Here is a 27,069-nt window from a genome sequence, read left to right as displayed (position 1 = left end):
AATGGCTATTTTTGTTCAGACGTTGAAATTTGGTTGCAGCTTTGGCTAATGGGTTAAGGAGTGTGATTCGAAATCATGTGTGCTCTTGATGCGCAGGATGGAATCCTGCTGGCTGTTCTTTTTAATGACAAAAAAGGAGTAAATTTTCAAATTGGTGAAAAATGCATATTTGCGTCGCATTTTTTTATTCACTGTTTGAAATTGTTTTTCGAAGTCTGTTTTTTCAATAAAAACCGCTATTTTCAATCGATATTTCAGTTTAAATAAAATGTCGCATGGAAAAACAATAGCTATTTTCTTAAGAGTTTTTTTATTTGAAGCAGCCATGACCGAGCGGTTAAGGCGGCTGACTCGAAATCAGATGTGATATTCACGCACAGGTGCGAATCCTGCTGGCCTCGATTGACACTTGCTGAAATGGCAGTCTTTTAGTTTGGTGAAAAATTCATTTTCGAGTCAGAATTTTTCTTTCGCTATGTGAAATTTTTCGGTTTTGGTATCTGTTGTTTGAAAGAAAAAGAACAGCTGTTTTCAATCAATTTTTAAGTTTGACATATACACGTCACACTGGAAAGCAATCGCAATTTTTGTTGAGATTTTGAATCGTTGGCAGCAGGCATGCCCTAGTGATTAAGGCGTATGACTCGTAAACAGATGTTATCTTTTCGCACATGTTCGAATCCTGCTGGCTGTGATTTTCACTGGCTGCAATGGCAGATTTTTAAGTTGATGAAAGATCCGTATTCGCGTCAGATTTTTTCGTTTGTTTTATAAAAATTTGCGGTTTTTGGTACCTATTTTTTTGAAAAAAAAAAACATATATTTTTAATAATTTTGTAAGATTCAAGATATACACTTTACACTGAAATACAATGAGTATTTTTGTTGAGACGTTGAGTGTTTAGTAGCAGCTATAGCCAAGTGGTTAAGGAGTATGATTCGAAATCAGTTGTGAAATACACTGGCAAAATACAATTGCTATTCTTAAGTTTTTATTGTTTGCAGCAGCCATGGCCGATTGGTTAAGGCGTCTGACTCGAAATCAAATATGATCTTCACGTGCAGGTTCGATTTCTTCGAAAGATCCGTATTCGCGTCAGATTTTTTTGTTTGCTTTTTAAAAACTTGCGGTTTTTGGTACCTATTTTTTTTTAAACAAAAAACAGCTGTTTTTAATCATTGTGTAAGATTCAAGACATACACTTTACACTGAAATACAATTGCTATTTCTGTTGAGATGTTGAATTTTTGGTAGCAGCCCTGGCCAAGTGTTTAAGGCGTCTGACTCAAAGTCAGATGTGATATTTTCGCGTAGTTTCGACTCCTGTTGGCTGAAATTGACACTGGCAAAAAAGCAGGTTTCAAGATTGCTGAAAAATACGTATTTGCGTCCGATTTCTTCGTTTGCATTATAAAAACTTGCGATTTTTGGTAACTATTTTTAAAAAACAGCTGTTTTCAATCATTTTCTGATATTCAAGATATACATTTACACTGAAATACAATGAGTATTTTTGTTGAGACGTTGAGTGTTTAGTAGCAGCTATAGCCAAGTGGTTAAGGAGTGTGATTCGAAATCAGTTGTGAATTTGTCGGAGCAGGTTCGAATCCTGCTGGCTGCACTTTGTACTGGCAAAAAGAGTAGATTTATAAATTGGTGAAAAATGCATATTCGCGTTGCATTTTTTGTTTGCTGTTTAAAATAGTTTTTTGATGTCTGTTTGGGCCGAGTGTTAAGGCGTCTGACTTGAAATCAGATATGCTCTTCACGTGCAGGTTCGAATTCTGTTGGGGCTGCAATGGCAGATTTTTAAGTTGATGAAAGATCCATATTGGCGTCAGATTTTTTCATTTGCTTTATAAAAACTTGCGATTTTTGGTACCTATTTTTTTGAAAAAAAACCGCTGTTTTTAATCTTTTTTTAAGGTTCAAGAGATACACTTTACACTAAAATACAATGGCTATTTTTGTTGAGACGTTGCTATGGCAAAGTGGTTAAGGAGTGTGATTAGAAAGCAGTTACAAAGTTGTCGGAGCAGGTTCGAATTCTACTGGCTGCGATTCGTACGAGCAAAAGTGGCAGACTTTTAGATGGGGCAATAAAGTTTTTATTTTCTCAGATTTGCTTCGAATAATGATTTTTTGCGGTTTTTGGTGTCTGCTTTTTGAAAAAAAAGGATTTGTCGAGTTGAACTAAGTTTTAAAATTAACATATACTTTTACCTTGAAATACAATTCCTAATTTGTTGAGATTCTGATTCATTCTAAGCAGCCATGGCCGAGTGGTTAAGGCGTCCAACTAGACATCAAATGTGATCCTCACACCCAGGGTTGATTCCTGCTGGCAAAAAGAGTAGATTTTTAAATTGGTGAAAAAAGCATAGTTGCTTCGCTTTTTTTATTTGCTGTTCAAAATACTTTTTCGATGTCTGTTTTTTCAAAAAACAACAGCTGTTTTTAATCAATTTTTAAATTTAAAAATACATGTCGCAGTGAAATACAATAACTATTTTCTTAAGTTTTTATTGTTTGCAGCAGCCATGGCCGATTGGTTAAGGCGTCTGACTCGAAATCAAATATGATCTTCACGTGCAGGTTCAATTTCTTCGAAAGATCCGTATTCGCGTCAGATGTTTTCGTTTGCTTTTTCAAAACTTTTAAAAAAATTTTGGTACCTATTTCTTTGAAAAAAAAAACTGCTATTTTTAATAATTTTGTAAGATTCAAGATATACACTTTACACTGAGATACAATTGCTATTTTTGTTGAGATGTTGAATTTTTGGTAGCAGCCCTGGACAAGTTGTTAAGGCGTCTGACTCAAAGTCAGATGTGATATTTTCGCGTAGTTTCGACTCCTGCTGGCTGAAATTGACACTGGCAAAAAAGCAGATTTCAAGATTGCTGAAAAATGCGTATTTGCGTCCGATTTCTTCGTTTGCATAATAAAAACTTGCGATTTTTGGTACCTATTTTTAAAAAAAAAAACAGTTGTTTTCAATCATTTTCTGATATTCAAGATATACATTTACACTGAAATACAATGAGTATTTTTGTTGAGACGTTGAGTGTTTAGTAGCAGCTATAGACAAGTGGTTAAGGAGTGTGATTCGAAATCAGTTGTGAACTTGTTGGAGCAGGTTCGAATCCTGCTGGCTGCACTTTGTACTGGCAAAAACAGTAGATTTTTAAATTGGTGAAAAATGCATATTTGCGTCGCATTTTTTGTTTGCTGTTCAAAATAGTTTTTCGATGTCTGTTTTTTTTTTCAAAAAACAACAGCTGTTTTTAATCAATTTTTAAATTTAAAAATACATGTCGCAGGGAAATACAATAACTATTTTCTTAAGTTTTTATTGTTTGCAGCAGCCATAGCCGATTGGTTAAGGCGTCTGACTCGAAATCAAATATGATCTTCACGTGCAGGTTCGATTTCTTCGAAAGATCCGTATTCGCGTCAGATGTTTTCGTTTGCTTTTTAAAAACTTTTTAAAAATTTTTGGTACCTATTTCTTTGAAAAAACAACTGCTATTTTTAATAATTTTGTAAGATTCAAGACATACACTTTACACTGAAATACAATTGCTATTTTTGTTGACTCCTGCTGGCTGAAATTGACACTGGCAAAAAAGCAGATTTCAAGATTGCTGAAAAATGCGTATTTGCGTCCGATTTCTTCGTTTGCATTATAAAAACTTGTTTCGACTCCTGCTGGCTGAAATTGACACTGGCAAAAAAGCAGATTTCAAGATTGCTGAAAAATGCGTATTTGAAAAATGCGTATAAAAACTTTTGTTTCGACTCCTGCTGGCTGAAATTGACACTGGCAAAAAAGCAGATTTCAAGATTGCTGAAAAATGCGTATTTGCGTCCGATTTCTTCGTTTGCATTATAAAAACTTGCGATTTTTGGTACCTATTTTTAAAAAAAAAAAACAGTTGTTTTCAATCATTTTCTGATATTCAAGATATACATTTACACTGAAATACAATGAGTATTTTTGTTGAGACGTTGAGTGTTTAGTAGCAGCTATAGACAAGTGGTTAAGGAGTGTGATTCGAAATCAGTTGTTAACTTGTCGGAGCAGGTTCGAATCCTGCTGGCTGCACTTTGTACTGGCAAAAAGAGTAGATTTTTAAATTCGTGAAAAATGCATATTCGCGTCGCATTTTTTGTTTGCTGTTCAAAATAGTTTTTCGATGTCTGTTTTTTTTCAAAAAACAACAGCTGTTTTTAATCAATTTTTAAATTTAAAAATACATTTCGCAGGGAAATACAATAACTATTTTCTTAAGTTTTTATTGTTTGCAGCAGCCATAGCCGATTGGTTAAGGCGTGTGACTCGAAATCAAATATAATCTTCAAGTGCAGGTTCGAATTCTTCGAAAGATCCGTATTCGCGTCAGATTTTTTCGTTTGCTTTTTAAAAACTTGCAATTTTTGGTACCTATTTTTTTTTGAAAAAAAAGCTGTTTTCAATCCTTTTCTGATATTCAAGATATACATTTACACTGAAATACAATGAGTTTTTTTGTTGAGACGTTGAGTGTTTAGTAGCAGCTATAGACAAGTGGTTAAGGAGTGTGATTCGAAATCAGTTGTGAACTTGTCGGAGCAGGTTCGAAGCCTGCTGGCTGCACTTTGTACTAGCAAAAAGAGTAGATTTTTAAATTCGTAAAAAATGCATATTCGCGTCGCATTTTTTGTTTGCTGTTCAAAATAGTTTTTCAATGTCTGTTTTTTTTCAAGAAACAACAGCTGTTTTTAATCAATTTTTAAATTAAAAAATACATGTCGCAGGGAAATACAATAATTATTTTCTTAAATTTTTATTGTTTGCAGCAGCCATGGCCGATTGGTTAAGGCGTCTGACTCGAAATCAAACATGATCTTCACGTGCAGGTTCGAATTCTTCGAAAGATCCGTATTCGCGTCAGATTTTTTTGTTTGCTTTTTAAAAAATTGCAATTTTTGGTACCTATTTCTTTGAAAAAACAGCTATTTTTAATAATTTTTTAAGATTCAAGACATACACTTTACTTTGAAATACAATTGCTATTTTTGTTGAGATGTTGAAAGTTTGGTAGCAGCCCTGGCCAAGTGGTTAAGGCGTCTGACTCAAAGTCAGATGTGATATTTTCGCGTAGTTTCGACTCCTGCTGGCTGAAAATGACACTGGCAAAAAAGCAGATTTCAAGATTGCTGAAAAATGCGTATTTGCGTCCGATTTCTTCGTTTGCATTATAAAAAGTTGCGATTTTCGGTACCTTTTTTTTGAAAAAAAACAGACAGCTGTTTTCAATCATTTTCTGATATTCAAGATATACATTTACACTGAAATTCAATGAGTATTTTTGTTGAAACGTTGAGTGTATAGTAGCAGCTATAGATAAGTGGTTAAGGAGTGTGAATCGAAATCAGTTGTGAACTTGTCGGAGCAGGTTCGAATCCTGCTGGCTGCACTTTGTACTGGCAAAAAGAGTAGATTTTTAAATTGGTGAAAAATGCATATTCGCGTCGCATTTTTTGTTTGCTGTTCAAAATAGTTTTTCGATGTCTGTTTTTTTCAAAAAACAACAGCTGTTTTTAATCAAATTTTAAATTTAAAAATACATGTCGCAGGGAAGTACAATAAATATTTTCTTAAAGTTTTTTTTTTGTTGGCAGCAGCCATGGCCGATTGGTTAAGGCGTCTGACTCGAAATCAGATGTGATCTTCACGCGCAGGTTCCAATCCTGCTGGCTGCGAGTGTCACGTATTGCAATGGCAACTTTTTAAGTTGATGAAAGATCCGTATTTGCGTCAGATTTTTTTGTTTGCTTTATAAAAACTTGCGGTTTTTGGTACTTTTTTTTGAAACAAAAAACAGCTGTTTTCAATCATTTTCTAAGATTCAAGATATACACTCTACACTGAAATACAATGGCTTTTTTTGTTGAGACGTTGACCTTTGGTTGCAGCTATGGCCAAGTGGTTAAGGAGTGTGATTCGAAATCATGTGTGATCTTGATGCGCAGGATGGAATCCTGCTGGCTGTGCTTTTCAATGACAAAAAAGGAGTAAATTTTCAAATTGGTGAAAAATGCATATTTGCGTCGCATTTTTTATTCGCTGTTTGAAATTGTTTTTCGATGTCTGTTTTTTCAAAAAAACCGCTATTTTTAATCGATATTTCAGTTTAAATATACATGTGGCAAGGAAAAACAATAGCTATTTTCTTAAGAGTTTTTTATTTGAAGCAGCCATGGCCGAGCGGTTAAGGCGGCTGACTCGAAATCAGATGTGATATTCACGCACATGTGCGACTCCTGCTGGCCTCGATTGACACTTGCTAAAATGGCAGTCTTTTAGTTTGGTGAAAAATTTGTTTTCGAGTCAGAATTTTTCTTTCGCTATGTGAAATTTTTCGGTTTTGGTATCTGTTGTTTGAAAGAAAAAGAACAGCTGTTTTCAATCAATTTTGAAGTTTGACATATACACGTCACACTGGAAAGCAATCGCAATTTTTATTGAGATTTTGATCGTTGGCAGCAGGCATGCCCTAGTGATTAAGGCGTATGACTCGAAAACAGATGTTATCTTTACGCGAATGTTCGAATCCTGCTGGCGGCGACTCTCACCGGCTGAAATGGCAGTTTTTTAGATTGGTGAAAAATTCGTGGTCGTGTCAGAGTTTTTTTGTTTGCTTTATAAAAACTTGCGATTTTTGGTACCTCTTTTTTTGAAAAAAAACAGCTATTTTTAATCTTTTTTGAAGATTCAAGATATACACTTTACACTGATTTACAATTGGTTTTTTGCTTTGACGTTGAATTTTTGGCAGCAGCCAGGGCCGAGTGTTAAGGCATCTGACTTTAAATCAGATATGATCTTCACGTGCAGGTTCGAACTCTGCTGGCTGCGATTTTCACTGGCTGCAATGGCAGATTTTTAAGTTGATGAAAGATCCGTATTCGCGTCAGATTTTTTCGTTTGCTTTTTAAAAACTTGCGATTTTTGTTACCTATTTTTTTGAAAAAAAAACAGCTATTTTAAATAATTTTGTAAGGTTCAAGACATACACTTTACACTGAAATACAATTGCTTTTTTTTGAGATGTTGAAATTTTGGTAGCAGCCCTGGCCAAGTGGTTAAGGCGTCTGACTCAAAGTCAGATGTGATGTTTTCGCGTAGTTTCGAATCCTGTTGGCTGAAATTGACACTGGCAAAAAGGCAGATTTCAAGATTGCTGAAAAATGCGTATTTGCGTCCAATTTCTTCGTTTGCATTATAAAAAATTGCGATTTTCGGAACCTTTTTTTTTTGAAAAAAAAAGCTGTTTTCAATCATTTTCTGATATTCAAGATATACATTTACACTGAAATAAATGAGTTTTTTTGTTGAGACGTTGAGTGTTTAGTAGCAGCTATAGCCAAGTGGTTAAGGAGTGTGATTCGAAATCAGTTGCGAACTTGTCGGAGCAGGTTCGAATCCTGCTGGCTGCACTTTGTACTGACAAAAAGAGTAGATTTTTAAATTTAAATATACATGTCGCATGGAAATACAATAGCTACTTTCTTCAGATTTTTTTTTAATTGGCAGCAGTCATGTCCGATTAGTTAAGGCGTCTGACTTAAACTCAGATGTGGTCTTCGCTTGCAGGTCCGATTCAATCTGTTTGCTATTTGTACTGGCAAAAAAGCAGATCTTCTGATTGCTGAAAATGCATATTTGCGTCTGATTTTTTTTGCTTTTCAAAATATTGCTCTTTTTCGATGTTTTTTGAAGAACAGATGTTTTTTATCAATTTTTGAATTTAAGATATACACTTTACACTGAAATGCAGAAGCGATTTTTGTTGAGACTTTCAATCGTTGGCACTAGGCATGCCCGAGTGGTTAAGGCGTCTGGCTCGAAAACAAATGTGATCTCCACGCACATGTTCGAATCCTGCTGGCGGCGACTCACACTGGCTGAAATGGCAAAATTATAGTTTGGTGAAAAATGCGTATTCCCGTCAGTTTTTTCGTTTGCTTTATAAAAACTTGCGATTTGTGGTACCTATCTTTTTTGAAAAAAAAAACCGCTGTTTTTATTCTTTTTTAATGTTCAAGATATACACTTTACACTGAAATACAATGGCTATTTTTGTTGAGACGTTCAAGATATACACTTTACATTGAAAGACAATGGCTATTTTTGTTGAGACGTTGCTATGGCAAAGTGGTTAAGGAGTGTGATTAGAAATCAGTTGTAAGGAAATCCGCTGTTTTTAATCTTTTTTAAGGTTCAAGATATACACTTTACACTGAAATACAATGGCTATTTTTTTTGAGACGTTGCTATACAAAGTGGTTAAGGAGTGTGATTAGGTGGCAAAGTGGTTAAGGAGTGCGATTAAATTGGCAAAGTGGTTAAGTAGTGTGATTAGAAATCAGTTGTAAAGTTGTCGGCTATTTTTGTTGAGACGTTGCTATGGCAAAGTGGTTAAGGAGTGTGATTAGATGTGGTCTTCGCTTGCAGGTCCGAATCGTTCTGGTTGCTATTTGTACTGGCAAAAAAGCAGATCTTCTGATTGCTGAGATTAAATATTTGCGTCTATTTTTTTTGCTTTTCAAAAGATTCAACTTTTTCTATGCTTTTTGAAGAAAAAAGAACAGATGTTCTTTATCAATTTTTGAATTTAAGATATACATTTTACACTGAAATACAAAAGCGATTTTTGTTGAGACTTTCAATCGTTGGCACTAGACATGCCCGAGTGGTTGAGGCGTCTGACTCGAAAACAAATGTGATCTCCACGCACAAGTTCGAATCCTGCTGGCGGCGACTCACACTGGCTGAAATGGAAAAATTATAGGTTGGTAAAATGCTTATTCGTGTCAGTTTTTTCGTTTTTTTTTAAAAACTTTGTGATTTTTGGTACCTATTTTTTGAAAAAAAACCGCTTTTTTTAATTTTTTTAAGGTTCAAGATATACACTTTACACTGAATTACAATGGCTATTTTTGTTGAGACGTTGCTATGGCAAAGTGGTTAAGGAGTGTGATTAGAAATTAGTTTTAAAGTTGACGGCTATGTTTGTTGAGACGTTTTTTTAAGGTTCAAGATATACACTTTACACTGAAATACAATGGCTTTTTTATGAGACGTGGCTATATTTTTGAAGGTTCCTATTTTTGATATCTACTTGTTTGAAAAAAAACCGCTGTTTTTAATCTTCTTTAAGGTTCAAGATATAACCGGTGTTTTTAATTTTTTTAAGGTTCAAGATATTCCCTTTACACTGAAATACAATGGCTATTTTTGTTCAGACTTTGCTATGGCAAAGTGGTTAAGGAGTGTGATTAGAAATCAGTGGTAAGGAAATCCGCTGTTTTTAATCTTTTTTAATGTTCAAGATATACACTTTACACTGAAGTACAATGGCTATTTTTGTTGAGACGTTGCTATGGCAAAGTTATTAAGGAGTGTGATTAGATGGCAAAGTGGTTGAGGAGTGTGATTAGAAATGGCAAAGTGGTTAAGTAGTGTGATTAGAAATCAGTTGTAAAGTTGTCGGCTATTTTTGTTGAGACGTTGCTATGGCAAAGTGGTTAAGAAGTTTGATTAGATGTGGTCTTCGCTTGCAGGTCCGAATCGTTCTCTTTGCTATTTGTACTAGCAAAAAAGCAGATCTTCTGATTGTTGAGAATGCATATTTGCGTCTAATTTTTTTTGCATTTCAAAATATTCAACTTTTTTAATGCTTTTTGAAGAAAAAAGAACAGATGTTCTCTATCAATTTTTGAATTTAAGATATACACTTTACACTGAAATACAAAAGCAACTTTTGTTGTTGTTGAGACTTTCAATCGTTGGCACTAGACATGCCCGAGTGGTTGAGGCGTCTGACTCGAAAACGAATGTGATCTCCACGCACAAGTTCGAATCCTGCTGGCGGCGACTCACACTGGCTGAAATGGCAAAATTATAGGTTGGTAAAAATGCATATTCGTGTCAGTTTTTTCGTTTTTTTAATAAAAACTTGTTATTTTTGGTACCTATTTTTGAAAAAAAAACCGCTGTTTTTAATCTTTTTTAAGGTTCAAGATATACACTTTACACTGAAATACAATGGATATTTTTGTTGAGACGTTGCTATGGCAAAGTGGTTAAGGAGTATGATTAGAAATCAGTTGTAAGGAAATCCGCTGTTTTTAATCTTTTTTTAAGGTTCAAGATATACACTTTACACTGAAATACAAAGGATATTTTTGTTGAGACGTTGCTATGGCAAAGTGGTTAAGGAGTGTGATTAGAAATCAGTTGTAAAATTGTCGGCTATGTTTGTTGAGACGTTTTTTTAAGGTTCAAGATATACACTTTACACTGAAACACAAAGGCTAATTTTGTTCAGACTTTGCTATGGCAAAGTGGTTAAGGAGTGTGATTAGAAATCAGTTGTAAGGAAATCCGCTGTTTTTAATCTTTTTTTAAGGTTCAAGATATACACTTTACACTGAAATACAATGGATATTTTTGTTGAGACGTTGCTATGGCAAAGTGGTTAAGAGTATGATTAGAAATCAGTTGTAAGGAAATCCGCTGTTTTTAATCTTTTTTTAAGGTTCAAGATATACAATTTACACTGAAATACAAAGGATATTTTTGTTGAGACGTTGCTATGGCAAAGTGGTTAAGGAGTGTGGTTAGAAATCAGTTGTAAAATTGTCGGCTATGTTTGTTGAGACGTTTTTGTAAGGTTCAAGATATACTTTTTACACTGAAATACAATGACGTTTTTTGTTGAGACGTGGCTATTTTTTTGAAGGTTCCTATTTTTCGTACCTACTTTTTTGAAAAAAAAACCGCTGTTTTTTTCTTTTTTTTAAAGGTTCAAGATATAACCGCTGTTTTCTTTTTTTTTAAGGTTCAAGATATTCCCTTTACACTGAAATACAATGGCTGTTTTTGTTTAGACGTTGCTATGGCAAAGTTGTTAAGGAGTGTGTTTAGAAATCAGTTGTATGGAAATCCGCTGTTTTTAATCCTTTTTAAGGTTCAAGATATACAATTTACACTGAAATACAATGGCTATTTTACTTGAGACGTTGCTATGGCAAAAAGGTTAAGGAGTGTGAATAGAAATGAGATGTAAAGTTGTCGGAGCAGGTTTGAATCCTACTGGCTGCGATTCGTACCAGCAAAAGTGACGGACTTTTAGATGGGACAATAAAGTTTTTTTTTCTCAGATTTGCTATGTGAAATTTTTCGGTTTTGGTATCTGTTGTTTGAAAGAAAAAGAACAGCTGTTTTCAATCAATTTTTAAGTTTGACATATACACGTCACACTGGAAAGCAATCGCAATTTTTATTGAGATTTTGAATCGTTGGCAGCAGGCATGCCCTAGTGATTAAGGCGTATGACTCGAAAACAGATGTTATCTTTACGCGAATGTTCGAATCCTGCTGGCGGCGACTCTCACCGGCTGAAATGGCAGTTTTTTAGATTGGTGAAAAATTCGTGGTCGTGTCAGAGTTTTTTTGTTTGCTTTATAAAAACTTGCGATTTTTGGTACCTCTTTTTTTGAAAAAAAAACAGCTATTTCTAATCTGTTTTGAAGATTCAAGATATACACTTTACACTGATTTACAATTGGTTCTTTGCTTTGACGTTGAATTTTTGGCAGCAGCCAGGGCCGAGTGTTAAGGCATCTGACTTGAAATCAGATATGATCTTCACGTGCAGGTTCGAACTCTGCTGGCTGCGATTTTCACTGGCTGCAATGGCAGATTTTTAAGTTGATGAAAGATCCGTATTCGCGTCAGATTTTTTCGTTTGCTTTTTAAAAACTTGCGATTTTTGTTACCTATTTTTTGAAAAAAAACAGCTATTTTTAATAATTTTGTAAGGTTCAAGACATACACTTTACACTGAAATACAATTGCTTTTTTTTTGAGATGTTGAAATTTTGGTAGCAGCCCTGGCCAAGTGGTTAAGGCGTCTGACTCAAAGTCAGATGTGATGTTTTCGCGTAGTTTCGAATCCTGCTGGCTGAAATTGACACTGGCAAAAAGGCAGATTTCAAGATTGCCGAAAAATGCGTATTTGCGTCCAATTTCTTCGTTTGCATTATAAAAAATTGCGATCTTTGGTACCTATGTTTTTTGAAAAAAAACTGCTGTTTTCAATCATTTTCTGATATTCAAGATATACACTTACACTGAAATACAATGAGTAGTTTTGTTGAGACGTTGAGTGTTTAGTAGCAGCTATAGCCAAGTGGTTACGGAGTGTGATTCGAAATCAGTTGCGAACTTGTCGGAGCAGGTTCGAATCCTGCTGGCTGCACTTTGTACTGACAAAAAGAGTAGATTTTTAAATTTAAATATACATGTCGCATGGAAATACAATAGCTACTTTCTTCAGATTTTTTTTTAATTGGCAGCAGTCATGTCCGATTAGTTAAGGCGTCTGACTTAAACTCAGATGTGGTCTTCTTTTGCTGGTCCGATTCAATCTGTTTGCTATTTGTACTGGCAAAAAAGCAGATCTTCTGATTGCTGAAAATGCATATTTGCGTCTGATTTTTTTTGCTTTTCAAAATATTGCTCTTTTTCGATGTTTTTTGAAGAACAGATGTTTTTTATCAATTTTTGAATTTAAGATATACACTTTACACTGAAATGCAGAAGCGATTTTTGTTGAGACTTTCAATCGTTGGCACTAGGCATGCCCGAGTGGTTAAGGCGTCTGGCTCGAAAACAAATGTGATCTCCACGCACATGTTCGAATCCTGCTGGCGGCGACTCACACTGGCTGAAATGGCAAAATTATAGTTTGGTGAAAAATGCGTATTCCCGTCAGTTTTTTCGTTTGCTTTATAAAAACTTGCGATTTGTGGTACCTATCTTTTTTGAAAAAAAAAACCGCTGTTTTTATTCTTTTTTAATGTTCAAGATATACACTTTACACTGAAATACAATGGCTATTTTTGTTGAGACGTTCAAGATATACACTTTACATTGAAAGACAATGGCTATTTTTGTTGAGACGTTGCTATGGCAAAGTGGTTAAGGAGTGTGATTAGAAATCAGTTGTAAGGAAATCCGCTGTTTTTAATCTTTTTTAAGGTTCAAGATATACACTTTACACTGAAATACAATGGCTATTTTTTTTGAGACGTTGCTATACAAAGTGGTTAAGGAGTGTGATTAGGTGGCAAAGTGGTTAAGGAGTGCGATTAAATTGGCAAAGTGGTTAAGTAGTGTGATTAGAAATCAGTTGTAAAGTTGTCGGCTATTTTTGTTGAGACGTTGCTATGGCAAAGTGGTTAAGGAGTGTGATTAGATGTGGTCTTCGCTTGCAGTTCCGAATCGTTCTGGTTGCTATTTGTACTGGCGAAAAAGCAGATCTTCTGATTGCTGAGAATACATATTTGCGTCTATTTTTTTTGCTTTTCGAAAGATTCAACTTTTTCTATGCTTTTTGAAGAAAAAAGAACAGATGTTCTTTATCAATTTTTGAATTTAAGATATACGTTTTACACTGAAATACAAAAGCGATTTTTGTTGAGACTTTCAATCGTTGGCACTAGACATGCCCGAGTGATTGAGGCGTCTGACTCGAAAACAAATGTGATCTCCACGCACAAGTTCGAATCCTGCTGGCGGCGACTCACACTGGCTGAAATGGAAAAATTATAGGTTGGTAAAATGCATATTCGTGTCAGTTTTTTCGTTTTTTTTTAAAAAAACTTTGTGATTTTTGGTACCTATTTTTTGAAAAAAGCCGCTTTTTTAAATTTTTTTAAGGTTCAAGATATACACTTTACACTGAAACACAAAGGCTACTTTTGTTCTGGCTTTGCTATGACAAAGTGGTTAAGGAGTGTGATTAGAAATCAGTGGTAGGGAAATCCGCTGTTTTTAATCTTTTTTAAGGTTCAAGATATACACTTTACACTGAATTACAATGGCTATTTTTGTTTAGACGTTGCTATGGCAAAGTGGTTAAGGAGTGTGATTAGAAATTAGTTTTAAAGTTGACGGCTATGTTTGTTGAGAAGTTTTTTTAAGGTTCAAGATTTACACTTTACACTGAAATACAATGGCTTTTTTATGAGACGTGGCTATTTTTTTGAAGGTTCCTATTTTTTATACCTACTTGTTTGAAAAAAAACCGCTGTTTTTAATCTTTTTTTAAGGTTCAAGATATAACCGGTGTTTTTAATTTTTTTTAAGGTTCAAGATATTCCCTTTACACTGAAATACAATGGCTATTTTTGTTCAGACTTTGCTATGGCAAAGTGGTTAAGGAGTGTGATTAGAAATCAGTGGTAAGGAAATCCGCTGTTTTTTAATCTTTTTTAAGGTTCAAGATATACACTTTACACTGAAGTACAATGGCTATTTTTGTTGAGACGTTGCTATGGCAAAGTTATTAAGGAGTGTGATTAGATGGCAAAGTGGTTGAGGAGTGTGATTAGAAATGGCAAAGTGGTTAAGTAGTGTGATTAGAAATCAGTTGTAAAGTTGTCGGCTATTTTTGTTGAGACGTTGCTATGGCAAAGTGGTTAAGAAGTTTGATTAGATGTGGTCTTCGCTTGCAGGTCCGAATCGTTCTGTTTGCTATTTGTACTAGCAAAAAAGCAGATCTTCTGATTGCTGAGAATACATATTTGCGCCTAATTTTTTTTGCATTTCAAAATATTCAACTTTTTTTATGCTTTTTGAAGAAAAAAGAACAGATGTTCTCTATCAATTTTTGAATTTAAGATATACACTTTACACTGAAATACAAAAGCAATTTTTGTTGTTGTTGAGACTTTCAATCGTTGGCACTAGACATGCCCGAGTGGTTGAGGCGTCTGACTCGAAAACGAATGTGATCTCCACGCACAAGTTCGAATCCTGCTGGCGGCGACTCACACTGGCTGAAATGGCAAAATTATAGGTTGGTAAAAATGCATATTCGTGTCAGTTTTTTCGTTTTTTTAATAAAAACTTGTTATTTTTGGTACCTATTTTTTTAAAAAAAAACCGCTGTTTTTAATCTTTTTTAAGGTTCAAGATATAAACTTTACACTGAAATACAATGGATATTTTTGTTGAGACGTTGCTATGGCAAAGTGGTTAAGGAGTATGATTAGAAATCAGTTGTAAGGAAATCCGCTGTTTTTAATCTTTTATTAAGGTTCAAGATATACACTTTACACTGAAATACAAAGGATATTTTTGTTGAGACGTTGCTATGGCAAAGTGGTTAAGGAGTGTGATTAGAAATCAGTTGTAAAATTGTCGGCTATGTTTGTTGAGACGTTTTTTTAAGGTTCAAGATATACACTTTACACTGAAACACAAAGGCTAATTTTGTTCAGACTTTGCTATGGCAAAGTGGTTAAGGAGTGTGATTAGAAATCAGTTGTAAGGAAATCCGCTGTTTTTAATCTTTTTTAAGGTTCAAGATATACACTTTACACTGAAATACAATGGATATTTTTGTTGAGACGGTGCTATGGCAACGTGGTTAAGGAGTGTGGTTAGAAATCAGTTGTAAAATTGTCGGCTATGTTTGTTGAGACATTTTTGTAAGGTTCAAGATATACTTTTTACATTGAAATACAATGACGTTTTTTTGTTGAGACGTGGCTATTTTTTTGAAGGTTCCTATTTTTCGTACCTACTTTTTTGAAAAAAAAAACCGCTGTTTTTTTCTTTTTTTTAAAGGTTCAAGATATAACCGCTGTTTTATTTTTTTTAAGGTTCAAGATATTCCCTTTACACTGAAATACAATGGCTATTTTTGTTTAGACGTTGCTATGGCAAAGTTGTTAAGGCGTGTGTTTAGAAATCAGTTGTATGGAAATCTGCTGTTTTTAATCCTTTTTAAGGTTCAAGATATACAATTTACACTGAAATACAATGGCTATTTTACTTGAGACGTTGCTATGGCAAAAAGGTTAAGGAGTGTGAATAGAAATGAGATGTAAAGTTGTCGGAGCAGGTTTGAATCCTACTGGCTAAGATTCGTACGAGCAAAAGTGACGGACTTTTAGATGGGACAATAAAGTTTTTTTTTCTCAGATTTGCTTCGAATATTGATTTATTGCGGTTTTTGGTGTCTGCTTTTTGAAAAAAAAAAGGATTTGTCGAGTTGAACTAAGTTTTTCAAATTAACACATACTTTTATCTTGAAATACAATTCCTATTTTGTTGAGATTCTGATTCATTCTAAGCAGCCATGGCCGAGTGGATAAGGCGTCTAACTAAACATCAAATGTGATCCTCAAGCCCAGCTTTGAATCCTGCTGGATGCAATACGTATTAGCAAGAGTGGCAGAATTTTCGATCTTACACTTTGTACTGGCAAAAAGAGTAGATTTTTAATTTGTTGAAAAAAGCATAGTTGCGTCGCTTTTTTATTTGCCGTTTAAAATAGTTTTTGGATATCTGTTTTTTCAAAAAACAACAGCTGTTTTTGATAAATTTTTAAATTTAAAAATACATGTCGTAGGGAAATACAAAAACTATTTTCTTGAAGTTTTTTTTTTGTTTGCAGCAGCCATGGCCGAGTGGTTAAGGCGTCTGACTCGAAATCAGATGTGATCTTCACGCGCAGGTTCGAATCCTGCTGGCTGCGATTGTCACGTGTTGCAATGGAAGATTTTTAAGTTGATGAAAGATCCGTATTCGCGTCAGATTTTTTCGTTTCCTTTATACAAACTTGCGGTTTTGGGTACCTTTTTTTTAAAACAAAAAATAGCTGTTTTCAATCATTTTCTAAGTTTCAAGATATACAGTTTACACTGAAATACAAAAGCGATTTTTGTTGAGACTTTCAATCGTTGGCACTAGACATGCCCGAATGGTTGAGGCGTCTGACTCGAAAACAAATGTGATCTCCACGCACAAACAGCTGTTTTCAATCATTTTCTAAGATTCAAGATATACAGTTTACACTGAAACACAATTGCTATTTTTGTTGAGACGTTGAATTTTTGGTAGCAGCGATGGCCAAGTGGTAAAGGAGTGGGATTCGAAATCAGATGTGATCTTGTCGGAGCAGGTTAGAAGCCTGCTGGCTGCACTTTATACTGGTAAAAGGAGAAGATTTTTAAATTGGTGATTTTTAAAATGCACATTTGCGTCGCTTTTTTTATTTGCTGTTTAAAATTATTTTTCGATATCTGCTTTTTTTTTTCAAAAAATAAACATCAGTTTTCAATCAATTTCTAAATTACTATACATGTCGCATGGAAATTAAATAGCTATTTTCTTCAGTTTTGCAATTATTAGCAGCAGTCATGGCCGAGTGTTAAGGCGTCTGACTTGAAATCAGCGGTTGTCATTGGCTGCAATGGCAGATTTTTAAGTTGTTGAAAGATCCGTATTCGCGTCAGTTTTTTTCGTTTGCTCTGTAAAAACTTTGGTAAAAACTGCATTTTCTAAGTTTCAAGATATACAGTTTACACTGAAATACAAAAGCGATTTTTGTTGAGACTTTCAATCGTTGGCACTAGACATTTTCTAAGATTCAAGATATACAGTTTACACTGAAATACAAATGCTATTTTTGTTGAGATGTTATATTTTTTGTAGCAGCTATGGCCAAGTGGTTAAGGAGTGTGATTCGAAATCAGTTGTATGGAAATCTGCTGTTTTTAATCCTTTTTAAGGTTCAAGATATACAATTTACACTGAAATACAATGGCTATTTTACTTGAGACGTTGCTATGGCAAAAAGGTTAAGGAGTGTGAATAGAAATGAGATGTAAAGTTGTCGGAGCAGGTTTGAATCCTACTGGCTGCGATTCGTACGAGCAAAAGTGACGGACTTTTAGATGGGACAATAAAGTTTTTTTTTCTCAGATTTGCTTCGAATATTGATTTATTGCGGTTTTTGGTGTCTGCTTTTTGAAAAAAAAAGGATTTGTCGAGTTGAACTAAGTTTTTCAAATTAACACATACTTTTATCTTGAAATACAATTCCTATTTTGTTGAGATTCTGATTCATTCTAAGCAGCCATGGCCGAGTGGATAAGGCGTCTAACTAAACATCAAATGTGATCCTCAAGCCCAGCTTTGAATCCTGCTGGATGCAATACGTATTAGCAAGAGTGGCAGAATTTTCGATCTTACACTTTGTACTGGCAAAAAGAGTAGATTTTTAATTTGTTGAAAAAAGCATAGTTGCGTCGCTTTTTTATTTGCCGTTTAAAATAGTTTTTGGATATCTGTTTTTTCAAAAAACAACAGCTGTTTTTGATAAATTTTTAAATTTAAAAATACATGTCGTAGGGAAATACAAAAACTATTTTCTTGAAGTTTTTTTTGTTTGCAGCAGCCATGGCCGAGTGGTTAAGGCGTCTGAGTCGAAATCAGATGTGATCTTCACGCGCAGGTTCGAATCCTGCTGGCTGCGATTGTCACGTGTTGCAATGGAAGATTTTTAAGTTGATGAAAGATCCGTATTCGCGTCAGATTTTTTCGTTTCCTTTATACAAACTTGCGGTTTTGGGTACATTTTTTTTTTTTTAAAACAAAAAACAGCTGTTTTCAATCATTTTCTAAGTTTCAAGATATACAGTTTACACTGAAATACAAAAGCGATTTTTGTTGAGACTTTCAATCGTTGGCACTAGACATGCCCGAATGGTTGAGGCGTCTGACTCGAAAACAAATGTGATCTCCACGCACAAACAGCTGTTTTCAATCATTTTCTAAGATTCAAGATATACAGTTTACACTGAAACACAATTGCTATTTTTGTTGAGACGTTGAATTTTTGGTAGCAGCGATGGCCAAGTGGTAAAGGAGTGGGATTCGAAATCAGATGTGATCTTGTCGGAGCAGGTTAGAAGCCTGCTGGCTGCACTTTATACTGGTAAAAGGAGAAGATTTTTAAATTGGTGATTTTTAAAATGCACATTTGCGTCGCTTTTTTTATTTGCTGTTTAAAATTATTTTTCGATATCTGCTTTTTTTTTCAAAAAATAAACATCAGTTTTCAATCAATTTCTAAATTACTATACATGTCGCATGGAAATTAAATAGCTATTTTCTTCAGTTTTGCAATTATTAGCAGCAGTCATGGCCGAGTGTTAAGGCGTCTGACTTGAAATCAGCGGTTGTCATTGGCTGCAATGGCAGATTTTTAAGTTGTTGAAAGATCCGTATTCGCGTCAGTTTTTTTCGTTTGCTCTGTAAAAACTTTGGTAAAAACTGCATTTTCTAAGTTTCAAGATATACAGTTTACACTGAAATACAAAAGCGATTTTTGTTGAGACTTTCAATCGTTGGCACTAGACATTTTCTAAGATTCAAGATATACAGTTTACACTGAAATACAAATGCTATTTTTGTTGAGATGTTATATTTTTTGTAGCAGCTATGGCCAAGTGGTTAAGGAGTGTGATTCGAAATCAGTTGTATGGAAATCTGCTGTTTTTAATCCTTTTTAAGGTTCAAGATATACAATTTACACTGAAATACAATGGCTATTTTACTTGAGACGTTGCTATGGCAAAAAGGTTAAGGAGTGTGAATAGAAATGAGATGTAAAGTTGTCGGAGCAGGTTTGAATCCTACTGGCTGCGATTCGTACGAGCAAAAGTGACGGACTTTTAGATGGGACAATAAAGTTTTTTTTTCTCAGATTTGCTTCGAATATTGATTTATTGCGGTTTTTGGTGTCTGCTTTTTGAAAAAAAAAGGATTTGTCGAGTTGAACTAAGTTTTTCAAATTAACACATACTTTTATCTTGAAATACAATTCCTATTTTGTTGAGATTCTGATTCATTCTAAGCAGCCATGGCCGAGTGGATAAGGCGTCTAACTAAACATCAAATGTGATCCTCAAGCCCAGCTTTGAATCCTGCTGGATGCAATACGTATTAGCAAGAGTGGCAGAATTTTCGATCTTACACTTTGTACTGGCAAAAAGAGTAGATTTTTAATTTGTTGAAAAAAGCATAGTTGCGTCGCTTTTTTATTTGCCGTTTAAAATAGTTTTTGGATATCTGTTTTTTCAAAAAACAACAGCTGTTTTTGATAAATTTTTAAATTTAAAAATACATGTCGTAGGGAAATACAAAAACTATTTTCTTGAAGTTTTTTTTTGTTTGCAGCAGCCATGGCCGAGTGGTTAAGGCGTCTGAGTCGAAATCAGATGTGATCTTCACGCGCAGGTTCGAATCCTGCTGGCTGCGATTGTCACGTGTTGCAATGGAAGATTTTTAAGTTGATGAAAGATCCGTATTCGCGTCAGATTTTTTCGTTTCCTTTATACAAACTTGCGGTTTTGGGTACATTTTTTTTTTTTTAAAACAAAAAACAGCTGTTTTCAATCATTTTCTAAGTTTCAAGATATACAGTTTACACTGAAATACAAAAGCGATTTTTGTTGAGACTTTCAATCGTTGGCACTAGACATGCCCGAATGGTTGAGGCGTCTGACTCGAAAACAAATGTGATCTCCACGCACAAACAGCTGTTTTCAATCATTTTCTAAGATTCAAGATATACAGTTTACACTGAAACACAATTGCTATTTTTGTTGAGACGTTGAATTTTTGGTAGCAGCGATGGCCAAGTGGTAAAGGAGTGGGATTCGAAATCAGATGTGATCTTGTCGGAGCAGGTTAGAAGCCTGCTGGCTGCACTTTATACTGGTAAAAGGAGAAGATTTTTAAATTGGTGATTTTTAAAATGCACATTTGCGTCGCTTTTTTTATTTGCTGTTTAAAATTATTTTTCGATATCTGCTTTTTTTTTCAAAAAATAAACATCAGTTTTCAATCAATTTCTAAATTACTATACATGTCGCATGGAAATTAAATAGCTATTTTCTTCAGTTTTGCAATTATTAGCAGCAGTCATGGCCGAGTGTTAAGGCGTCTGACTTGAAATCAGCGGTTGTCATTGGCTGCAATGGCAGATTTTTAAGTTGTTGAAAGATCCGTATTCGCGTCAGTTTTTTTCGTTTGCTCTGTAAAAACTTTGGTAAAAAGTGCATTTTCTAAGTTTCAAGATATACAGTTTACACTGAAATACAAAAGCGATTTTTGTTGAGACTTTCAATCGTTGGCACTAGACATTTTCTAAGATTCAAGATATACAGTTTACACTGAAATACAAATGCTATTTTTGTTGAGATGTTATATTTTTTGTAGCAGCTATGGCCAAGTGGTTAAGGAGTGTGATTCGAAATCAGATGAGATCTTGTCGGAGCAAGTTCATATCCTCCTGGCTGCACCTTGTACTGGTAGAAGGAGTAGATTTTTAAATTGGTGAAAATGCACATTTGCGTCGCATTGTTTTACGATATCAGTTTTTTTCAAAAAAAAGCATCAGTTTTCAATCAATTTTTAAATATAATGTACATGTCGCATGGATATTAAATGTTTTTTTTTCAGATTTTCAATTATTAGCAGCAGCCATGGCCGAGTGTTAAGGCGTCTGACTTGAAATCAGCGGTTGTCATTGGCTGCAATGGCAGATTTTTAAGTTGATGAAAGATCTGTATTCGCGTCAGTTTTTTTTCGTTTGCTTTATAAAAACTTGCGATTTTTGGTACCTATTTTTTTTTGAAAAAAAAAACAGCTGTTTTAATCATTTTCTAAGATTCAAGATATACAGTTTACACTGAAACACAATTGCTATTTCTGTTGAGATGCTGCATTTTTGGTAGCAGCCATGGCCAAGGGGTTAAGGCGTCTAACTCAACGTCAGATGTGAAACTTTCGCGTAGGTTCGAATCCTGCTGGCTGAAATTGACACTGTCAAAATCGCAGATTTCAAGATTGCTGAAAAGTGCGTATTTGCGTACTATTTTTTCGTTTGCATTATAAAAACTTGCAAATTTTGGTACAAGATTTTTAGGATGGTGAAAAGTTCATTTTCGCGTCAGAGTTTTTCTTTTGCTTTGTGAAAATTTGCGAATTTTGGTACCTATTTTTTAAAAAAAAGGAGAACAATTGTTTTTAATCATTTTTTAAGATTCAAGATATACACTTTACACTGAATTACAATGGCTAGTTTTTTGAAACATAGCAATGTTGTTAGCAGCTTTGGCCAAGTGGTTAAGTAGTGTGACTCGAAACTTGTTGTGATCTTGTCGGAGCAGTTTCGAATCCTGCTAGCTCCGCTTTGTACTTGCAAAAATAGTAGAATTTTAAATTGGTGAAAAAAGCATATTTGCGTCACAATTTTTTATTTGCTGTTTAAAAAGGTTTTTCGATTTCTGTTTTTTTTTTCAAAAAAACTGCTGTTTTAAGCAATTTTTAAATATAAATTTACATGTCGCATGGAAATACAATAAGTTTTTTCTTCAGATTTTATAGTATTGGCAGCAGTCATGGCCGAATAGTTAAGGCGTCTCGTTTAAAATCAGATGTGGTCTTCGCTTGCAGATTCGAATCCTTCTGTTTGCTATTTGTACTGGCAAAAAAGCAGATCTTTAGATTGCCGAAAATGCTTTTTTGCGTCCGATTTTTTTTGCTTTTCAAAATATTGCACTTTTTGTATGTTTTTATGAAGAAAAAAGAACAGATGTTCTTTATCAATTTTTGAATTTAAGATATACACTTTACACTGAAATACAAAAGCCATTTTTGTTGAGACTTTCAGCCGTTGGCACCAGGCATGCCCGAGTGGTTGAATCGTCTGATTCGAAAACAAATGTGACCTCCACGCAAATGTTCGAATCCAGCTGGCGGCGACTCACACTGGCTGAAATTGCAAAGTTTTAGGTTGGTGAAAAATGCGTGTTCGCGACAGATTTTTTTTGCTTTTCGAAATATTGCACTTTTTGTATGTTTTTTGAAGCAAAAAGAACACACGTTCTTTATCAATTTTTGAATTTAAGATATACAATTTGCACGGAAAAAGAAAAGCAATTTCTATTGAGAACTTCAACCGTTGGCACCAGGCATGCCCGATTGGTTAAGGCGTCTGACTCGAAAACAAATGTGATCTCCACGCAAATGTTCGAATCCTGCTGGCGGCGACTCTCACTGGCTGAAATTGCAGGTTTTTAGGCTGGTGAAAAATGCGTATTTGCGTCAGATTTTTTCGTTTGCTTTATAAAAACTTGCGATTTTTGGTACCTATTTTTTCGAAAAAAAAACCGCTGTTCTTAATCATTTTTTAAGATTAAAGATATACACTTTACACTGAAATACCATAGCTATTTTTGCTGAGACATTGATTTTTTCTTAGCAGCTATGGCCAAGTGGTCTAGGAGTGTGATTCAAAACAAGATGTGATCTTTCGAAGCAGTTCGAATCGTGCTGGCTGCATTTTGTACTGGCAAAAAGAGTAGAATTTTAAATTGGTGAAAAATGCATATTTGCCTCGCATTTTTTTATTTGCTGTTTAAAATTGTTTTTCGATGTCTGTTTTTTTTTCAAAAAAAACTGCTGTTTTTAAGCAAATTTTAAATATAAATTTACATGTCGCATGGAAAAACAATAGGTTTTTTCTTCAGATTTTATATTATTGGCAGCAGTCATGGCCGAATAGTTAAGGCGTCTGGTTTAAAATCAGATGTAGTCTTCGCTTGCAGATTCGAATCCTTCTGTTTGCTTTTGTACTGGCAAAAAAGCTGATCTTTAGATTGCTGAAAATGCTTTTTTGCTTCCGATTTTTTTGCTTTTGAAAATATTGCACTTTTTGTATGTTTTTATGAAGAAAAAAGAACAGATGTTCTTTATCAATTTTTGAATTTAAGATATACACTTTACACTGAAATACAAAAGCAATTTTTGTTGTTGTTGAGACTTTCAATCGTTGGCACTAGACATGCCCGAGTGGTTGAGGCGTCTGACTCGAAAACGAATGTGATCTCCACGCACAAGTTCGAATCCTGCTGGCGGCGACTCACACTGGCTGAAATGGCAAAATTATAGGTTGGTAAAAATGCATATTCGTGTCAGTTTTTTCGTTTTTTTAATAAAAACTTGTTATTTTTGGTACCTATTTTTTTAAAAAAAAACCGCTGTTTTTAGTCATTTTATAAGGTTCAAGATGTACACTTTTCACTGAAATACAATGGCTATTTTTGTTGAGATGTTTAATTTTTGTAAGCAGCTATGGCCAAGTGGTTAAGGAAGGTGGATCGAAATCAGATGAGATGTTGTCGGAGCAGGTTCGTATCCTGCTGGCTGAAATTGACACTGTCAAAATAGCAGGGTTCAAGATTGCTGAAAATGCTTATTTGCGTCCGATTTTTCCGTTTGCACTATAAAAACTTGCGATTTTTGGTACCTATTTTTTTAAAACTTGCGATTTTTGGTACCTATTTTTTTAAAACAAAAAACAGGTGTTTTTAATCATTTTCTAAGATTAAAGATATACACTTTACACTGAAATACAAATGCTATTTTTGTTGAGATGTTATATTTTTTGTAGCAGCTATGGCCAAGTGGTTAAGGAGTGTGATTCAAAATCAGATGAGATCTTGTCGGAGCAGGTTCATATCCTCCTGGCTGCACTTTGTACTGGTAGAAGGAGTAGATTTTTAAATTGGTGAAAATGCACATTTGCGTCGCATTGTTTTACGATATCAGTTTTTTCAAAAAAAGCATCAGTTTTCAATCAATTTTTAAATATAATGTACATGTCGCATGGAAATTAAATAGTTTTTTTTTCAGATTTTCAATTATTAGCAGCAGCCATGGCCGAGTGTTAAGGCGTCTGACTTGAAATCAGCGGTTGTCATTGGCTGCAATGGCAGATTTTTAAGTTGATGAAAGATCTGTATTCGCGTCAGTTTTTTTTCGTTTGCTTTATAAAAACTTGCGATTTTTGGTACCTATTTTTTTTTGAAAAAAAAAACAGCTGTTTTAATCATTTTCTAAGATTCAAGATATACAGGTTACACTGAAACACAATTGCTATTTATGTTGAGATGCTGCATTTTTGGTAGCAGCCATGACCAAGTGGTTAAGGCGTCCAACTCAATGTCAGATGTGATACTTTCGCGTAGGTTCGAATCCTGCTGGCTGAAATTGACACTGTCAAAATAGCAGATTTCAAGATTGCTGAAAAGTGCGTATTATAAAAACTTGCGATTTTTGGTACAAGATTTTTAGGAGTTTTTCTTTTGCTTTGTGAAAATTTGCGAATTTTGGTACCTATTTTTAAAAAAAAAGGAGAACAATTGTTTTTAATCATTTTTTAAGATTCAAGATATACACTTTACACTGAATTACAATGGCTAGTTTTTTGAGACATAGCAATGTTGTTAGCAGCTTTGGCCAAGTGGTTAAGTAGTGTGACTCGAAACTTGTTGTGATCTTGTCGGAGCAGTTTCGAATCCTGCTAGCTCCGCTTTGTACTTGCAAAAATAGTAGAATTTTAAATTGGTGAAAAAAGCATACTTGCGTCACAATTTTTTATTTGCTGTTTAAAAATGTTTTTCGATTTCTGTTTTTTTTCAAAAAAACTGCTGTTTTAAGCAATTTTTAAATATAAATTTACATGTCGCATGGAAATACAATCAGTTTTTTCTTCAGATTTTATATTATTGGCAGCAGTCATGGCCGAATAGTTAAGGCGTCTGGTTTAAAATCAGATGTGGTCTTCGCTTGCAGATTCGAATCCTTCTGTTTGCTATTTGTACTGGCAAAAAAGCAGATCTTTAGATTGCTGAAAATGCCTATTTGCGTCCGATTTTTTTGCTTTTCAAAATATTGCACTTTTTGTATGTTTTTATGAGGAAAAAAGAACAGATGTTCTTTATCAATTTTTGAGTTTAAGATATACACTTTACACTGAAATACAAAAGCCATTTTTGTTGAGACTTTCAGCCGTTGGCACCAGGCATGCCCGAGTGGTTGAATCGTCTGATTCGAAAACAAATGTGACCTCCACGCAAATGTTCGAATCCAGCTGGCGGCGACTCACACTGGCTGAAATTGCAAAGATTTAGGTTGGTGAAAAATGCGTGTTCGCGACGGATTTTTTTTGCTTTTCGAAATATTGCACTTTTTGTATGTTTTTTGAAGCAAAAAGAACAGACGTTCTTTATCAATTTTTGAATTTAAGATATACAATTTGCACGGAAATAGAAAAGCGATTTCTATTGAGAATTTGAACCGTTGGCACCAGGCATGCCCGATTGGTTAAGGCGTCTGACTCGAAAACAAATGTGATCTCCACGCAAATGTTCGAATCCTGCTGGCGGCGACTCTCACTGGCTGAAATTGCAGATTTTTAGGCTGGTGAAAAATGCGTATTTGCGTCAGATTTTTTCGTTTGCTTTATAAAAACTTGCGATTTTTGGTACCTATTTTTTTGAAAAAAAAAACGCTGTTCTTAATCATTTTTTAAGATTAAATATATACACTTTACACTGAAATACCATAGCTATTTTTGCTGAGACATTGAGTTTTTCTTAGCAGCTATGGCCAAGTGGTCTAGGAGTGTGATTCTAAACAAGATGTGATCTTTCGAAGCAGGTTCGAATCGTGCTGGCTGCATTTTGTACTGGCAAAAAAAGTAGAATTTTAAATTGGTGAAAAATTCATATTTGCCTCGCATTTTTTTATTTGCTGTTTAAAATTGTTTTTCGATGTCTGTTTATTTCAAAAAAAACTGCTGTTTTTAAGCAAATTTTAAATATAAATTTACATGTCGCATGGAAATACAATAGGTTTTTTCTTCAGATTTTATATTATTGGCAGCAGTCATGGCCGAATAGTTAAGGCGTCTGGTTTAAAATCAGATGTAGTCTTCGCTTGCAGATTCGAATCCTTCTGTTTGCTTTTGTACTGGCAAAAAGCTGATCTTTAGATTGCTGAAAATGCTTATTTGCTTCCGATTTTTTTGCTTTTGAAAATATTGCACTTTTTGTATGTTTTTATGAAGAAAAAAGAACAGATGTTCTTCATCAATTTTTGAATTTAAGATATACACTTTAAACTGAAATGCAAAAGACATTTTTGTTGAGTCTTTCAACCGTTGGCACCAGGCATGCCCGAGTGGTTGAATTGTCTGATTCGAAAACAAATGTGATCTCCACGCACATGTTCGAATCCAGCTGGCGGCGACTCACACTGGCTGAAATTGCAAAGTTTTAGGTTGGTGAAAAATGCGTGTTCG

At 34.5% G+C, this 27,069-nt stretch overlaps 1 protein-coding gene and 4 non-coding genes across 5 annotated transcripts in view; all 5 read left to right on the top strand.

The window, feature by feature from the left end:
• Positions 1–27,069, top strand: part of LOC134839865 (low-density lipoprotein receptor-related protein 2-like) — a 213,029-nt gene that overhangs the window by 73,545 nt on the left and 112,415 nt on the right. The window lies entirely within an intron of this gene.
• On the top strand, positions 5,668–5,749 carry Trnas-cga (transfer RNA serine (anticodon CGA)). The gene has a single exon. It is a non-coding gene; the product is annotated as a tRNA-Ser (tRNA).
• Trnas-cga (transfer RNA serine (anticodon CGA)) lies at positions 16,524–16,605 on the top strand. Its single transcript has one exon. It is a non-coding gene; the product is annotated as a tRNA-Ser (tRNA).
• Trnas-cga (transfer RNA serine (anticodon CGA)) lies at positions 18,306–18,387 on the top strand. The gene has a single exon. It is a non-coding gene; the product is annotated as a tRNA-Ser (tRNA).
• On the top strand, positions 20,093–20,174 carry Trnas-cga (transfer RNA serine (anticodon CGA)). The gene has a single exon. It is a non-coding gene; the product is annotated as a tRNA-Ser (tRNA).

The sequence above is a fragment of the Symsagittifera roscoffensis genome, chromosome 1 (genome assembly GCF_963678635.1).
Source record: "Symsagittifera roscoffensis chromosome 1, txSymRosc1.1, whole genome shotgun sequence".
Lineage (NCBI taxonomy): Eukaryota > Metazoa > Xenacoelomorpha > Acoela > Convolutidae > Symsagittifera > Symsagittifera roscoffensis.
This window is presented reverse-complemented; position numbering and strand designations above follow the sequence as displayed.